The sequence below is a fragment of the Triticum aestivum genome, chromosome 6B (genome assembly GCF_018294505.1).
Source record: "Triticum aestivum cultivar Chinese Spring chromosome 6B, IWGSC CS RefSeq v2.1, whole genome shotgun sequence".
Lineage (NCBI taxonomy): Eukaryota > Viridiplantae > Streptophyta > Magnoliopsida > Poales > Poaceae > Triticum > Triticum aestivum.
The window spans coordinates 480560517-480575450 of record NC_057810.1 but is presented as its reverse complement, the minus strand read 5'-3'; the positions used below and the strand labels follow the sequence as shown (position 1 = coordinate 480575450).

Here is a 14934-nt window from a genome sequence, read left to right as displayed (position 1 = left end):
GAAATTTCAGTCGACCCCAAAGATCATTAACAGAGCACAGTTATAAAACCATACCTGCCCAAGAGGTGGCTACATCCGCGGTTTCCGCATCACCACGCTCCTCGTCAACATCCATGGATGTCGCATAAGTAGCAGCACTGAATGTTTCAGATTTCACTCGGTCAAGCAAGCAAACGAGTTCACAATAACACCGAAGAATGCAAGAAGGAAATTCTTACGCTAAAGTCACGGGCACAGCCACCTTGATCCTAGGTAGGGCCTTATGAGGCTTGGGCGGGGAAACTTTGGAAGCTTTGCCACATCCCCCTGCAGTTTCTTGCAACTGTTTGGAACGATGCTCTGAGCGGGGCGATGAGTCGACTTCTTCACTGCCGCTGCTCGAGTCCTTCCTCTCATCTTCACTATCTTTGGCGTACTAGTTGTCGCTGCCCTCACTGTCACTGTCAAGTCCTTCTTGGTACTGCTCTTCGTTGGACATCGAGTGCAGCTTGGTGCAAACCTGCAAGACACAAGTTGTAGATATGAGTCGGATCCAAGAACAACCGCAAAACAAAGGAAAAACAGTAGGGAGTCTGACCTCTCCTGGAGCATTGTTGGCGTCGAATGGCAGAATCTTCCTGGACCCCCTGGGGTTATCCTTGTTGCTAGTAATGCTCCGGAGCCACTGAGCCACCGTCTCCTCGTTAACCTCCTCTGGGTGGGTTCGAGCGGTGTCCTCTGGACCCGAGTACATCCACATGGGTTGATCACGGGCTTGCAAACGTTGGATCTGTTGACTGAGGAATACCTCCAACAGATCCATACCCGTCACTCCAACTTTAACCAGCTCAATGACAACCGCGGCCAACATTTGCACTTCCTCCTTCTCCTCCGGAGCTACAACTACTGAGCGAGGGGTGCGGAGTCTCTCCATAGTTAAAGGGGGAGGGCCAGTTGACTGACCAGGAGTCATAATATCCTTGCAATAAAACGAGGTCGACTGCCACCCTCTAACTGACTCGGGAAAGGTCACAGGAGGAAAGCAGCTCCTACCCCTCATTTGGATCCCTAACCCCCCACACATCTGGATCACACGCGTCTTTTTGTCGTCTAGGTTAGTTTTTTTCACCGTCTGAGAACGACAAGTGAATATGTGCTTGAAGAGACCCCAGTGCGGCTAGCATCCTAGGAAGTTTTTGCACATGGAAACGAATGCAACAAGGTACAAGATTGTGTTGGGACAAAAATGGTGGATCTGGGTGCCGAAGAAGTTCAAGAATCCTAAAAAAAATGGGCGCAGGGGCAAAGAAAAACCTCGCTTGACATGGGCGGTGAGGAGAACACACTCACCATCATACGGTTGAGGTTCAAATTCATCCCCTAGCAGCCTTCAGGACCTGTGAGCAATCAAGACATCGTGGGCGAGATTTTCCAGGTCCTCCTTCATGACCGTGGAGCAGATCCAGTCTCCCTGGATCCAACCAGGCGGTAGACCGGACCGCGACGTCCAAGCCCTCGCTGTCTTCTTGCCATTCGCCGCCGCCGACGCTTTCTTCGCGCGCTCCAGGGCTGCGTTCTTCTCCTTCACCATTGCGGTGGAGCTTGGGAGGGCCGAGCGGAGGCATGGAGGGCAGGGAGAAGAGAGGCGAAGAAGAAGAGGGAAAGGGGATCGAATGGAAGGCACAGTACCTCGCGTCGGCCTCGATGCCTTTTATGAGGCTGGTTCCGAGTTGCTGACCGGCAGGCCCAAGTAATCCAATCACATCCCCTCGCAGACGCGGGCTCGATACGTGGCGAAAAAGGCGGCACAAAAATCGAGGAGTCTCTATCCGAATCGTTCCGTTTATTGCTCCGCGTCCCGTCCGGCGCGCTTCTCTGAAATTTCGAATCCCGTGAGATCCGGAAACCATAGGGCAGTCAATCACGTCAAAGATTTCGCATTCTGGTTCACTCAAAGACTTATCACATTAATTCACTCGGTGATCTCAAGCTACCAGAATCAATCGAGGCGATTGAAGCAGGGTTAAAATACCAGTGTGCTTTCCAGACTTCTATGAAATGCCTCCAAAGCATTGAATCGAATCGGAACCAACTTCAACCCTTTTTCACTCGGACCTCAATCCATTCGGGGGATAATGACGAAGACGTGTACCTAGGGTAGGGTCTTAGGCATGACCTAGACACCCTACCCAAGGACACTGACCTAATAGTCAAAGACATTCAAAGTCCAACAAAGGGTACCGACTGAAATCACCTTGAAGTGCTATCCACTCAACGGAAGGTTCCACTCGGATACCCCAATTCCACTCAACCACTATAGAGTCACTCAACCATAGGAAGATCCACTCGGAGTATAGAAGATCTAAAGCCACCCCAGGATGGCAACGGTCAAGCATTCACTATGTAGTCTTAAAGATCATTAATGGCTGGCGTTACCAGTAATGGCCCTATCTTAACTCACATTGAACCCTGTGTAGCTGAGGGCTGCGAGGGTCCTGGCACACTCTATATAAGCCACCCCCTCCTCAGGCACAAGGGTTCGCACCCCATGTAACATCCATGCATAATCCAGTCGACAAAGCCTCAGGGCACCGAGGCATAGGGCTATTACCTCCTCCGAGAGGGGCCTGAACCCGTAAACTTGCGTGTACAACCTCACCGTAGCTAGGACCTTGCCTCCTCTTCCATACCCCTATTCTTATTGTCAGACTTACTCCCACGACACTATGTCATGTCTCTCATGGATGACTATGTACGCACGTATTCACTATTGAGTGATCATGCATCCTTGGCCATGTGGGCCACAGAGCTCGATAAAGGGGAACAAAACTTCTTGGGAGAATATGCACGTCTTCAAATCATGATGACTGCAATCACTAACAGAGATGTGGTCAGGCTGACGGGATGTTCTACGGCTCTCCAAAGGCAAATAAGGAACAAGATGAAAGAATAGAGCATCTTTAAACCAAATCATATGGATCAATGGAGTGCAACATAGTTCGAGACGATGTCAGGGTCTTCAGTTGAGAGCGAGGCAACAGTTTGAAACATGTTAATTAATTTGAATGTTCATTGACTTGCAATATCGATGTGTAAACTCCGATTTTCATTGACTTGCTATATGCATGAAAGGTGCATGTTAATTGCTAATGCAAATGCAATAAAGATGTGATGTATATATGTATTATGAATAAAGTATATGTGCAAACTGCAACTGTGGCAACAAGTAATTATATGAAGCCGGAGGCAAAATATGCAGGAAAACCTGGATATAGCTACCAGCGGCGTTGCAATATGAACGCCATAGCAGTAGACTAGACTGCGGCGGGTAATCTTACCAGCGTCGCAAGTGTCCAAATTACAATCGGCGTCTGGATTCAGCGCCGCTAAAGTGAACGTGTTTGTGGCATCGGTTGGCAACGCCAGTAGTAAAGGTTATCACTGGCATCATACTACCAGTGTCTCCCCTCCGCATCGTTAACAACGTTTTTTGAACGCCGCTACTAAGCTTTTTCCTACTAGTGAATTTATCATTTGCGGAAGCGTAACACTGCCCATATTTAAATAGTTGCAAACAAATTCCACTAGTACCGAAAGCACTAATATGTACATTGAGTTTTATACATACAACAATCCCAGAATCCCCTGGTCCGAACTATGTGTGCGATATTCTCAAATTCCGGCCTCCTTTTCACCATCCTTTTGTGCAAACCGTTTGTGCATGCTAGCACAAAAGTCTTGAACAAATTTCGTTGCATCGGACCCAAGTTCGTCGCATTCATGAACAACAACTCTTACTTGTGCCTTGATAACGATCTTCATCTCCTTGAGCTTAATTTTCTTGTGTTTGCATCTCCATAGAAATGTCAAACATCTCCGACTGCTTTTCGTCCTTCGCCTCACTGCGCTTGGCACATGGTCTTTCTTCTTCGTCATGATGTCCCCAAACTTCTTTGACACCTTGGTCGCCGCCCCTTCTCGTTTCTCCTTCTTCGTGTCTCACTTCCTCCTCTCGACCTAGCCACACGGGTGTCCTTATCGACGTCTTTGGCGCGTCGGAGGCTTAGGTGGAATGGGCAATGCTTGCCACTTGCTTTGTTTGTTCAACTTGTATAAATAGTGCATCAACATGAATGACCTTTTTTGGTCTTGCGGCACAAGGTGCAAGCCCGGTTCGAGTAAGATAACGGCATGATCAGCAAGCTGCAACGTAGAGCAAATCAATCCAATAACAAACACATTGGAAATAAGAAGCAGAACTCACTGGTTCGAGGGTTTTGCGTTTGTTCATACGTCCCGCAATACTTGTTGAACTCATGTTGAATGATGTGTCATCGATGGCCTAGCGACTTTGCATTGCGTTCATGTATCACTTCTTTGTTGTAAGGGGTAGTTCTTTTTGTTCATGAAAGAAAATCTTGCATGGTTTTGGAAAAAAAGCCCTTTTGCTTCATGCATGTGTCTGGGTCAATATTCGCGCCCAACCACGTGTCACACAATAGTTCATTATCTCTCATCGAGTTTGATGAACCGCTCGTCCTTCTTTTCCGGCTGGATTGGGCATGCTCGGCTCCGATTGTCGGGTGTCCGGATCGGGCGCCTCTTGCTCTGGCTGCAATGAGTAGTCGTCCTAGTGGCCACCATCGTAGTGGATCGTGTTCATAATTACCTCGTTGATGACCGCCACCGAACTTGGGGAAAGCATTCCGCCGAATAGTGGATGGGCACTATCGAACTAGGGCTCGTTCGACGAAAACCGCTATCGAACAAGTTTGCGGCGAATATGTCTCCATGAATGTGTAGTATGTGTTGATGTCAACGTTGTACGGTCTAAGGCAGAGGCAAAGGAGTCGACGGAGTGTTGCGACAGCTTCGTCTTGGGCTGTCCGTTTGGATGGCCGGCTAGTAGTACGAAGGCTTGAGGGGGAGAGATGTTGTTGCTTGGACGTCACCACCATGGTGGTCCATTGTGGAGGAGGAGAAGTGGCCCGAGCGGTCTCGGCCTTCTTGATGGCCCTCTCCCTCACACGCCACCCTTGTCGTTCCGTGGACCGGGCCGCGTGGGCGGGCTTGTCCGGGTCCGACGGGACGGCGACCATCATCAAGTGATCTGAAGGATCCATCGTGACGTTGACAGGCATGGGCGGAATAGGTGAACTTTGGCATGAAAAGAGGGGCATGATTATGAAAACGCACGGCCTCCGGTTGAGGATGTTAATGTCAAGGTCCTAAGTGACGGACATCCGAACTTTCCCAGAGCTCCTTTTAGTTCGAGACAAGGGTGCAGAATTTCGGACGTCCGGACCGATCTGGCCCAATTTAATGACCGGCAATGGATGCTTAAAAGTCTTCAGTGAACTGACATTGCGGATGTTTCCAGTGATCCGCGTTGGAATGGCCTGAGGACGTGAGGTGCGCTCGGTGGCATCTGGTGCACCCGTGCAGCAATGGCTGGTAATCTGGCGGTACTATTTGCGCGGTGGCCTGGACGTGAGCATGAATGCCATTGTCCCGACCCGGGGTAGATAAACGGGAAAGGTTGCTTGTCCCGGTAAACTGAACTCAACAAGGCAACAAGACGAAGCAATACATCTGTTTGGAGAAATGTTAGGATAAGGTGTATATTGACGAAATCGCACGAAACAGGCCCATTCCCACCTGCTGTCCCTTTGGCTGCACCTGCATGCAACCGAGCCAACCCAACCAAACCACAAGCTCTGCAGCTATTCCCGTGACGAATTCCTTCTTCAACTCCGCTAATTGCTTCACTCATTGGACGGTGGAGGCCAAGCTGGCAGCATGACCCACTTTAAGGTAAGAAGAAACACACGGAGAATGAAGATAGATAATGTGTGTGCGCAATCAGTGGCTTGTGGCGCACAAATGATCGGATGACACGCCCGGTCGTACACGGGGCATGCCATACCTTAAGCCTTAAATCCCGGCACAAGAGCTTTACACCGGTACCGCCGCCCAGTCCATGTGCGTCATTTACTTGCGTTCCCTTCCAGCTTAACTGCCTCCATACCCCTCGCCTCTGCCCTTTGCCTTGCAGCACCATTCCGCCGTTGCCTTCTTCCCCACATCATCATCGTCGCCCGTCCACAGACGCGGAGAGACCGACTTGGCCATGGATCCCCCGCCTGCTCAGTCCATGTCCGCGACCGACGATCTCCACGACAAGAGCCTCGACGGATGGTACGTGTGTGTGCTAACTAGATTTGATTGGTTGGTCGACTGAGACTCCTGTGTTATTCTTGCCCCGCTCGGCCCTCTCCGCTCTCCGATTGATTGATTGGTCGTGCCTAATTTGCGCTTGGTTTGCAGCTGTTCTTGCTGCTACGACTGCTGCTCCAGCATCCTTGACTTCCTGTGCTGCGCTTGATGCCCCTCCTGCCGTTCCACGGCATCCGGTGGAAGCGGAGGCGCGCGGAGAGGCCTGAGTTAGTATTTCAGAGTACTATACAGTCATTGTGTGAGTATATTTTACATAGCCTGTATGTAATAAGGAGATTTATGGATCAACTGCTGTAATGTGTCGACTTATCTATTCTCAAAAAGAAATGCGTTGACTTATCTTCCCTAAAGTAGTTGTGCAATTTCGTCTAGGAAATTTACCGAAATTCTGTTTTGCGTATGCCGGATTGCTGATCTAATAAGTAGCTAGCTACTCCGGAGTACAAGTTATCATTAATCAGCCACACGAACTCACCACGCACCAGCACCAGCGACGACAACGGACGGCGCATCATGGTTCATCCGTTCATGGCACGGACAAGACATCCAAACATCTGCGTGTTGTTAACTCTGCGACTAAATCGATTCCCCGTCTCCCATCCCAAAAACACAACCAGGGCTTTTGATTCGCAGAATTATAAAAATGGACGAATAGAAAAAACACAGAATTAGAATGTCATGTCCATTTTCCCCGCAAAAAAAGAATGTCATGTCCATTCAAATCTTACAAGATTTGAGTTTGTTTGATTGCATAAAAAAAACCAAAAGATTCCTCCAAGAGGTTGAAGTGGATGCTAGTCCTCCTATGAAATGTAATACAACTGATTACTTAGTAAAAGAAAAATTATATTATGAGTCAATCTTATGAACCGGGTATAGATCTTCACTCCCTCACTCACTGCTTCTCTCGGCCCCCGCGTCGCTCCTTCCCTAGGGCGGCACGGGCGGCGCCGCCAACTCCCCCCGGCCAAAGCTCCCCTCCCTCCTCCTTCCTCTCGCCGTCGCCGGTAGCCTTCGGCGGGCAAAGCCCGCACGGAGCCAGTGGCGGCGGGATCTTCTTTCCGCCCGGTGGCTTGGCTTGCTCGTGAGGTGGGGAGCTCGTGGCAGCCGACGGCGGTCGGCGCCTGGCCTGGCGCGGCCCGCGTCATTGCTTCCGGTGGTGCGACTGACGGCGGGGTTTGCGGCGGCGGTGGCTGGCTAGCGTGGGTGGTGGCTGCAGTGGGATTGGAGTGCTGGATCGGGAGGCGCTCGATCTGGCGGCCTCGTTGGGGTCGAGCTCCGGTGTCCGCGTCGGGGCTGCTACGTGCTGCTGCCGGCGGGGTGGTGCGGTCGTCTTTGTCGCCAGGGCTGTCGGGCAATGGTCGTTCCTTTCTCTCCCATCAGATTCAACATGGCTTAGGGCCCCACGGCGATGAGTAGGCTCGGCTACGGCGGCGGCCTCGCGACGTCCAGCGGTGGGTCGAGGTTAGGCTGCTGCAGCGGCTCCATCTCGCTCGTGCGGCTCCGACTTCCGGCGATTCAGATCTGTTGCGGCTTGGCTGTAGCCTCCCTGCGGCGGCTTTGGCTGTCCTCCGGCCCACCGAGGCAAGGCATGGGCCGAGGTCGCAGGCTGGTCAGGCCCTCCCTTGCCTTCAGCTCAGCAATGTGGGCTCCATGCCGTCGGGCCTGGCCGGACTCCTTCCGACGGTGAAGTCAATGACGTGGCGGCTCTTGGGCTCCGGGGCGGCGGCCCGGGTGTGGTGATGGCGGCTTCGGTCAGGGGGTGGTGCGTGTCTGGTCGTGGTGGATCATGGGATCCAATGGCCAGAGTGAGGCCGGCCTCGGCAGGGATGGTGGATAGTGGGCGGCGGTCGGCGGTGGTAGGTGGTCGGACATCTCCGGGAGAAATCCTTGCTCCGGTCTTCACCGGAGCCGGCGACAGCGGCGCCCGCGGGTGTCGCGATCTTTCTTGGAAGCGTCATCGTCGAGGTGCTCCTCATCCTCCCCACGGCTTGGGCTCTGGAGGGAAACCTCAGATCCTCTGGATCGGACGATGGAGGCGTCTTCTCGTCTTTTCCTCCTTGGGGGCATCGTCTCAGAGCCGGGTACGACTGAGAGACTGGAGGATGATGGCATCTTCGCCGTCGATGGCGGCATCTTCGCCGCGTGGTTTGCTGAGGCGGGGCGCTGGTTTCTGTTTGGCAACAATGATGGCGTCAAGAGGAGCTTGGGTCGCGGCGTGGTCTTTGGTAGTTGGTTCTTCCCGGCGCAAGTCCTGCATATTTCTCTTGTGTTGCTCGTCGTCAAAGTCGGAGCTGTTGGTTGCTTGCGCGTGGGGCCATCTGTTGGCATGTGCCGTCATGGTTTCTGTTCCATGTCGGTGGCCAGGTTGACCGGTGGTGCCCATGTCATGTGGGTTGTCTTGTATCGGTTTTAGCCCATTTTTTCGTTAATTAACCAGGCAATTTTCTTCTTCTTAATCAATGAAAATGGCAAGTCTTTTGCCTCGTTTCAAAAAAAAAATCTTATGAATCAAACAACCAATGTAAAAAAAATTCTTAAAGATTATAATCTTCCAAAAATCCTATTAATTACTCTGAATCAAAGGGCCTTAAATTGGCTATTCAGCATCATCAAATCGGCCCATCATGAGCTAAAGGAGACTCTTGTGACAATGTGGGCGATTCGAGTGCAAGGAAGATGGCTATTCATGACGATATTTTTTCAGAGTCCGCTCACAACTGATAACTTCATCAAGCGATTTACTTCTGACGTGTCATTGTCGTTAGCAAAGAAAGAGCCACCCACCGAGCATGCTTTTGTTTCATGACCGCACAAGATTTCGGGATTGTAAAGATCAATGTCGGCGTGGGCATCAATAATACTCCCTCGATCCCATAATATAAGATGTTTTTGCAAGCTAAAACAACTTATAAAAATGTATTATATTGTCGGAAGGAGGGAGTAACTCAAAAAGTCGACGTTGATGTGGACATCAATAATAATTCGGAGTGACAGTTAAAAAAAAAATCAGTGACGCCCGGTCGCAGCTATAGTCCGAGACGACATGGGATGTTACTTGAGATCTTCATGGGTCTCCAACGAGAGGCGAAATCTATGAAAGTTGTGCCACATTGAAGGCTTGGGCCCTGTTTGATAGCTCTGTATTTTTTAAGTATTTTAAAAATAATACAGTTTTTAGAATTATCATGGTTTTAATTTTTTTGAGATGTTTGACAACCACTAAAAACTATGGTATTAATACTACAGTTTTTTTAATACTATGGTATTTTCTTTGTTTTAGAAAAAGAACCTCGGACCTCTTTTTTTTAAAACTGAGCACGCTAAAAGAACGAGCTCGAGTGGACATGGACAGATCAAGGAACGACAGTACAGTGCGGTGCGAACTGCCATGGTTGATGGGACGGAGCAAGTTGCCAGACTAGTCTCTTTCGACGGGACAACTACCTCGACGGCAACGCGGATGAAGGCCAAGCTGTTTCAGTTCACTAGCGGCTTTGCCGCATGATCCACTGCTGGCACCGTCGTCTTGTGGAGCTTTAGGTCGTGCCAGCATCCGCAGCTCCTGGTGATCTCAACGCGGAAGAAAATCAAGTTGCTCCGGGCAACATGCCTCCTCCTATTTGTTACTTTGGAAGGGTAACACCGAGATTGTGCATGGCGCATTTAGCTTGCCATTCAGTTAGTGCATGATCGCACGTCTGTGCATGGCCGTTCATCGGTTTGCAGGTGTCTAGCTAGCTCAAGGCACAGTTCGAAACAGCTTCAAACGGCTCTTGCCAAACAGGTCCCGCAGTATTCTAAATACTTCAAAATACTCTCTTATGGCAAAACCATGGTATTGTGTACCTACGAAATAAACTACTTTAGTCTTCAATATTTTGGTTTTTATAATACTTTGTTATCAAACGGTGCCTTGATGTTCTCCACGGACCCGGGGATCTGCAAGATACTTATGGCGAGTGATTGCTTGAGAATGGTCAAAACTCTTGATGAATTTTGTGGCCGTCCTATGAGGAACTGACTAGGAGATCAAGTTGCGGGTTAGTGAGATAATGCGGTAATCTTCAAACATGAAAATAGAAACTCAATCATGGTGTCTCGTGTTGTAGCTAGAAGTTCTCTACCCCTCTCCGTGGGGTGCTACACGTGACATGTAAATCCACCTAATGGCGTTGGAATTCCTTCCCAAATAGCTTATATGAATGAAGGACAACCAGTGTACATTAGAAACAAGGAGAGGGCCTTCAAAAAAAAACCAAGAAAAGGGAGATATCAAAAAGACTTTCGTCCTGCTTTATAGATATTTTTTAGGAAAAGGAGGTTAAAATCCTGGCCTATGCATCAATTCATGCATACAGCCATCTTTATTAATTATTCAACAAAGATATGACAAGAACATACATCAAGCTACCCGAAGCCACCACTCACACCTACAAACTCGATAATCTGGAGTGCTCTCAGTCCCCATATCTAAAACTGGTGTCGTCGTCAATCCATCCGCATAATGTATCGGAACCTACAACTGGTGTAGCAAACCTAAAACGTACACCACATGCACATGTTTTAGAAGCCACCATCATCATCAAACCACAAACTCATCTTCAAAAAAGAGATCTGCATCATCCTTGCCAGTCCGGCCATCCGTCAACGCCACCACGACGCCCAATAACACCACTCCCTGCGCGCAAACTTCTGAGCACGTCGTGGTCGCCGCCGGTACACCGCAACACCATACAGCCAAGTACCACCGGCCGACACAACTTGAAGTCTCTGGAAGATCTGTCGTGAGTAGCACCTGCCGAACAGGCATGACATCAGGTAGCACATGTTGGCCAGACATGACTTGACATCTCCATCGAAACTCCATGCAAGACGAAGCCGCTCCACCTCATGCCTCTGTTTTCCAGCGTTGCTCCACAAATGATGCTCCCAAGAGAGAAACGACACCGCAGTGTCGTCGTCATCCGATCTGGAACAACCAGATCCTAGGGTTTCCCCCAAAGCAACACGAGTGGTTCGATAGTAGTTACACGACGATGTCTTCATCAAGGTAATGGTCCAGAATGCCGCCATCTCCCGCCGTCAGTTTGATTTTCACCAGCAACTATGTCTCCTCGACTCGCAGTTTGGACTAGATGACAGTTCTCGAGATTCGACCACCCAGCCTCAGGCCGACCACCTCCCACGGAGGAGATGACCACCACCACCAACCCCAAGGTCACCGCCCCAGACGTCCTAGTCTAGGTATCAAAAATCTAGTCCTCTAAAGTAACTGCCTCCTCATGAAGTTCACTTTCAAACTTCTTCAAAAACCAGACCTACCTTGGGTAAACTGGTTCTTCCAGCACTACACTCTTAACTTCACGAATAAACCACAAAGCCTCTCCTACCTATGGAAAAGCGTTAATCAACAGCTCTGCCGCCTTTGCAAAATCTCCTTTGCCCTTACCAACAATGGTACTTCCACCTTCTTCTGCCTCGACGCTTGGCTTATGTCTACTCCGCTCGCAGAAACCTACCCCCACATCTTCTCTCACTCCACTTCAGCCTCTGTCCTGGTTTCTCATGTCATGCATAATTGTTTACTCACCACTCTACGGAACTTCCTAACCAACATTGCTTCTGTCGAGCTGGCGTCTGTTTTGGCTTTGTTGCAGGATGTTACCGTGAGCGACGTGCCCGATGACAAGGTCCTCACCCATGACTCCTTGTTCACCTCGATGTGCGCCTACTCACTGCTCTCCTCCGACCACGAGTTTGGTCTCAACATATGGTACATCTAGGGCTCCAAGGCACCTATCAAGGTTAAGATCTTTGACTGGCTTCTCTGGCGTGTCAGGCTGAGCACGATGGCGAACCTTCATCGCAAGACCATATCCTCTGGTTCTTCTTGTCTTCGGTGCGACATCTCTCTTGAGAACGCGATACACCTTGCTATCCTCTACCCATGTGCGGCTTAGGTCTGGTCCCTCTTGGGCCTTTAGGACCCTCACTCTATCGACCTCGTCTGGGATACTCGAACGCCGGTCGGCCTTGACATCAACATTTGGCCTACCGTCGCCCTCGCCATCCTCTGGAAACTTTGGGACTCCAGGATTCCTCGTGTTTTCCGCAATGGGATGCACTCCCCTTGATATTGTTTGGAACATCATTTTAGAGTTTACGCTTTGGGCCTTTAGATTTAAGGACCCCATAAATAGGGAGGTTGCCGTGTCATGGCGCCTGTAACACTCCTCTTGCTGTAATTCTTAATGTAACTTTCCCTTGGGCTTTTGAGTAATACATTCAGGTGGGGACCCTCTCCTCTTCGGTGATTGTTCAAAAATAATTAAATAAACAGGGGTAAGCTCGTAGCAGCAACTAAAAAATGCCCAAACAGAGAAGAAAAATATATAGAGCAAGTTAGGTTCTAGAGGGGGTGGAGGAGACAACCGGTGCGCCAGGATTCGAAGCCAAGAAGCCAACTCCCCGACGTCAACGTGCTTTTGCAATCTGCTAAGCACTTTCCATTTCTGCAAAAAACAAACAAATTTGTAAATGGCAACCGACAGTCGTTGCAACAAAGCATGCTCAATAACTAGCTTATTCCTAATAGTGCAAAGTGTCCAGGATAACAAACCGATGCGTCAATTTTTGATTACTTTTATTATTATAATTTACTCTTTATAAATGATACTTGGTACATTATTGCTTAATTCTAATGTATTTTCCCTTTAATTTGCATGAAATACACGGAGAGGTATATTCTCAGGAAATTCCGGACAACTGAAAAACAAGAGCAAAATTGCAACCGAGGAAAAAGTATTTTCATGGAGCTTCAAAAAGGCTGAATTTTTTACTTATTTTTCACGAAGAAAAGGAGCCGCGAGTCAGAAGATGCGCCAGAGGGGTGCCACATGGGCCCAATGTGCCCCTATCACGTGTCCATTGGCCGCGTGAAGGCCCTGGGCACCGTCTTCTGACACCCTCTGGCCATAAATTGTATCTTGACCCACGTGGATTTTTTTTAGGATGTTTCCGCCTTCGCTGTGAGGCCGAGCACTTTTGCCCTCCTGCAGACTGATTCTGCCAGAGATCCATCCCTCAGGGAGGTGGAATTCGCATCCATCGTCATCACCAACACTCCGATCATTGGGATCATCAACTTCATCAGCACCATCATATCCATCAATTCCATTCATCCCATCTTTCCGATGTATGAACTTCCATCTTAGTTCCTTTGTTGAGATTACTTTCTGATGTTGATTACTCCTTGTAATTGATGCTTAGAAGTTTTATTGGTGAAAGATCCATAGTTTAGATTGTTAATCATATTCATTTTCACTGGTCCTTATCCATATGATCTGTTTTGAGTAGTTCATTACATTCTTGAGGACATGGGATAAACCTTGTTCCTAGTAATCTTGTGAAGTTGAATCTAGTTCAATGTTTTGATATTATGTTGTGGTGTAGTTCTCTAGTGCGGATGTGCGAACATCGACTACACACCACTTCACCTTTAAGGGCCTAGAGACAAGGATCGTGTGATTAGTTTGTTTATGCATGGGTAGCTCAAGTGTCAGATATTACCGTACCCTAGGTTTATGAACTGTTTCACAAGGGGAGTTAGAACCCTAGAATTTATTATAATCCTAATTATTCTCTTGTATTTACGGATTCTTGCATAGAGGATGTAATCATAAGTAGGTTGTTTATTGAAGTAAGAACAACACCTTATCATAGGTTTCACCACACAACAAAGTATCAACACAATGAACGGTGACTCAATGAATCATGATAAAAGTAACTGGGTGAAACTCGCATGTACCACGAGAACGCCTTGATCCCTATAAGTAAAGCAACCGACTTGTCCTTAGCATAATTAATGATTGATCCACTTGCTGCACCGTTACACCTTTGTTATATTGCTTCCTTACAACTGTTCTTGCTTTCAAACAAAGCATCACTACAAAAAAATACACTTCTGTGATGATACGTGTTTGTCATAGTAGGTCGCATTTTTTGTCATGCATGTACATTCATGACGATTTTATGGCAGAATCAAGATAGTCATACCTGTGCTGTCGTAGAAGTGTTCCATGATATTACCAAAATTATCATCATGGAAGTGTCCACTTCCATGATGATAAATCGTGCGTCACAGAAGTGCTTTCGTCAAGGGTGACCGACACGTGGCATCCACCGTAACGGAACGCCATTAAGCTATCGGGTCCGGTTTTGGATCCGATAACCCATTAACCGCCCCAACCAATGGGGATTCTCCACATGTAAAATCATCATTGGCTGGAGGAAACACGTGTCGGCTCACCGTTGGGACAGATGTCTTCCACTCATTGGACCCAAGGCGCCTATGAAACGTCGACACATGGCATGACCCAACAGAGGCCCATTCCTGTGAAAAGGCCGGCCCGTTTGACTTGGTCAAAAGGTGGCGGGCGGCCCACGGAAAGCGTGTTAACGGCCTGTTCGCATATAGCCCATTTACAGCCCGCTAACCCAGGGCCTGTTACTGTTGGGTTTCGTAGTAATTTCAAAAATTTTCCTACGCGCACACAGGATCATGTGATGCATAGCAACGAGAGGAGAGTGTTGTCTACGTACCCTACGCAGACCGACTGCGGAAGCGATGACACGACGTAGAGGAAGTAGTCGTACGTCTTCACGATCCAACCGATCAAGCACCGAAACTACGGCACCTCCGAGTTCGAGCACACG

The 14934-nt window shown here is 48.8% G+C and overlaps 1 long non-coding RNA gene across 1 annotated transcript; it reads left to right on the top strand.

The window, feature by feature from the left end:
* The first annotated feature begins 5850 nt into the window (after positions 1-5850).
* On the top strand, positions 5851-6566 carry LOC123134263 (uncharacterized). The gene is made up of 2 exons (XR_006465601.1): positions 5851-6177; positions 6307-6566. It is a non-coding gene; the product is annotated as an uncharacterized lncRNA (long non-coding RNA).
* Positions 6567-14934: the final 8368 nt, after the last annotated feature.